This window comes from Rhineura floridana, chromosome 8 (genome assembly GCF_030035675.1).
Source record: "Rhineura floridana isolate rRhiFlo1 chromosome 8, rRhiFlo1.hap2, whole genome shotgun sequence".
Taxonomy (NCBI): Eukaryota; Metazoa; Chordata; class Lepidosauria; order Squamata; family Rhineuridae; genus Rhineura; species Rhineura floridana.
Genome location: NC_084487.1, coordinates 53,929,256 through 53,932,458, shown reverse-complemented (window position 1 = coordinate 53,932,458; position 3,203 = coordinate 53,929,256). Strand labels below are relative to the sequence as shown.

At 46.4% G+C, this 3,203-nt stretch overlaps 1 pseudogene; it reads left to right on the top strand.

Moving 5' to 3' along the window:
* Positions 1–846: 846 nt before the first annotated feature.
* LOC133389940 (ras-related protein Rab-33A-like) lies at positions 847–1,510 on the top strand (annotated as a pseudogene).
* The last annotated feature ends 1,693 nt before the right edge of the window (positions 1,511–3,203 follow it).

The window sequence follows — 3,203 nt, the reverse complement described above, 5'->3', positions numbered from 1 at the left end:
AAAACCTGAAATGGCAGGGATTTTAGCAGCTGGTACTAACAGAAGTTGCAGGGGGGTGGCTGACATTTTGGTGTATCTCTTGAACCAGACCACCTTTGAACTTGATTTTTTTTAAATGAAAGCTAAGGGGTTGGAGATTGGGGTGACTCACCTGGAGACCCAGAGAGGACCCCCAAAAATTGAAGTCTCCAGGTAAAAACTGGAGACCTGGTAACTCTAGCATCAGTTCATCCAAGTGTTTTTAGTCAGTTCTTCTATCAGTTTGTTTCTGTACCTGTGATGCAAGACTGCATTGGTTAAAAGTGTTTCTTATTGTACAGCTTTGCCAGTGCAATATGCATGGTGTGTGGGTGGTGTTTGCACCCATATGTGTGTATTACTGGTCTTTCATTGTGCCAATGTGGCCCAGGTATCTACAGATCAGGGGTGATACAGAATGGGCCTTGGGTGCTATGTAAATCTTGATGTCTTTCCTCCTGTACTGGAGGTATCTGAGATTCAGGGAGGGCTTGAGTGGAGGGAGGGCCAGGTGTGGAAGTAGTTGCTCCTACCTCATCCATACCGTCCAGTCTATGGGCCAAAACACTGTATTCCTTTCACACTTTTGGCGGCTGGCTGGACCGACGGCTTGGAGGAGTCTGGCAGGCAGGTGGGAGTGCAGCGCTCCGCCTCGTCCATCATGCGGGCGCCACCGAGCCGACCCTGAGCTTCTCGGCGCATCCTGCCGTCCTGCCTCCATTGGCATTTCTCATTTATCTTCCCATTGTGCCGTGCGCTCCTCCACTAGAGGCAAGCGGAGCATTACGGTCGCCTAGCCAGCCAGCGCTGACGGCGCGTCCTCCCAGGATGGAGCTGGAGGCCTCGCTGGAGCAGTCGGTGCAGACACGCACCTTCAAGATCATCGTCATTGGCGACTCCAACGTGAGCAAGACCTGCCTGACGGTGCGCTTCTGCGGCCAGCACCAAAGCCACCATCGGCGTGGACTTCAGGGAGAAGGCAGTGGAGATCGAGGGCGAGCATATCAAGGTGCAGGTCTGGGACACAGCAGGCCAGGAGAGGTTCCGGAAGAGCATGGTGGAGCACTACTACTGCAATGTGCATGCTGTTGTCTTTGTCTATGATGTCACCAAGATGGCTTCCTTCCTCAACCTCAAGACCTGGATTGAGGAGTGCAATGGCCACGCAGTCCCTGCCCTTGTCCCAAAGGTGCTTGTGGGGAACAAGTGTGACTTGCGGGACCAGATCCAGGTGCCATCCAGTGTGGCCCTGAAGTTTGCCGATGCACACAACATGCTTTTATTTGAAACCTCAGCCAAGGACCCCAAAGAGAGTCAGAATGTGGAGTCTATTTTCATGTGTCTGGCTTGCTGGCTGAAGGCCCAGAAGTCTCTGCTTTATCGGGACATGGAGAGGCAACAGGGGAAGGTGCCGAAGATGGCGCTCATGCCTGAGGGAAGCAGCAAAAATGCCTGTCCCTGCTGAACTGTTGAGGTGGCAATTCCGACCATTTAGAGAGAGAGAGAGAGAGTGTGTGTGTGTGTGTGTGTGTGTGTATGTGTATGTGTGTATGTGAGAAGGGCAAATAGTTTTGTGCCTCCATAAACTGAACCGAGACCTGCTTGTCTCAAATGAAGTCTTTCACACTTTCTTGCTGAATTACCTTCTGTTACAGAGAACTGTTTATTTATTTATTTATATGGCACCATCAGAGTAGAAGAGGACAGATCCTTGCTCTAAGGAGCTTACAGTATAAAATTCAACAGAGGGGCACTACCTGATCTCAGGTGAACCCAGCAAATGAAAGATTAATCCTGGCTGCAAGGGAAAAAGGAAGGGCAAACTAAGAATATCCCATCCCTATTTGCAGCTAAACATGGAGACTGACTACCTGGAAAAGCTTTGTCTTTAATGTGTTATGGGAACTCTGCCTACGGTATTTCATTTGCGATGACTCTTTAACACATACAGATCATCATTGCTACTATAAGACTCAAGCCACAAACATATATGTATGATCCAGCCCTAGTACATAGTCACTTTGCAAATAATATTGTTGACAAAGATAACCCTTTGGCAATTCTAACCACATGGAGCATCAAATATTGCTACATTCTTTTAATGCCCATGTGTTCTTCCTGCTTGCACTCAGTGCTTAGGAGAACAAAAAATCTGCTTTTAAATTTCAGAACAGTCGATCTGGTTATGTACTTATATATTAATTGTTTTATCAGAGACTTTTCAGGAAAAAATCAAATGCACTTGTTCAGTGGAAATTATATTTCTGCTAGTCTGTCTGCATACTTAAAATGCTCTAATACAGAATTGTTTCATAAGAGGTTGTTATGGCTAATTCAATTTTTATTTTTTTTATAAGTTATGGAGAGCTGTCAAAAGAAAATATACAAAAGCAAGACAAAATAAAAACCCAGACATTCTAACAAAGATGTTTCATTATTTCTTTTACAATATTTTTTAAATTAAAAAGTCACAATGTTTTATTCCACACTATGTGCAGGGTAGTTAATTTAAACTCTGTGTCCTTTAAATTCTTCAAAAACATCAAACAACTATAACTGAAAATGAACTATTTCACCCCCTCGTACAACAAGAGAGTTCTCAATTGTGGAGTGCCACAGGGTTCTATCCTCTCCCTCATGCTATTCAACATCTATGTAAAGCCGCTGGGGGCCATCATCAGGAGATTTGGGCTGCGGTGCCACCAATATGCGGATGACACTCAGCTCTATCTCTCATTTAAGTCCTCACCAGAGTTGGCTGTGGATACCATGTCCAAGTGCCTGGAATCCGTAAGTGAATGGATGAGAAGGAATAGGCTGAAACTAAATCCCAACAAGACCGAGGTGTTGCTCGTGGGAGATAGGGGCAGGTTGTGGGATATAGACCTGGTGTTCAATGGGGTAAGGTTACCCTTAAAAGACCAGGTCCGCAGCCTTGGGGTCATTCTTGACTCCCAGCTGTCCATGGAGGCTCAGGTCTTGGCAGTGAGCCGGGCAGCTTGGTATCAATTGCATCTGATAAGGAGGCTGCAACCCTACCTTCCTGCCCATCTGCTCCCACGGGTGATACATGCCCTGGTCTTCTCCCGCTTAGACTACTGTAATGCGCTCTATGTGGGGTTACCCTTGAAAACAGTCCGGAAATTACAACTGATACAGAATGCGGTGGCACGTTTGATTAAGAA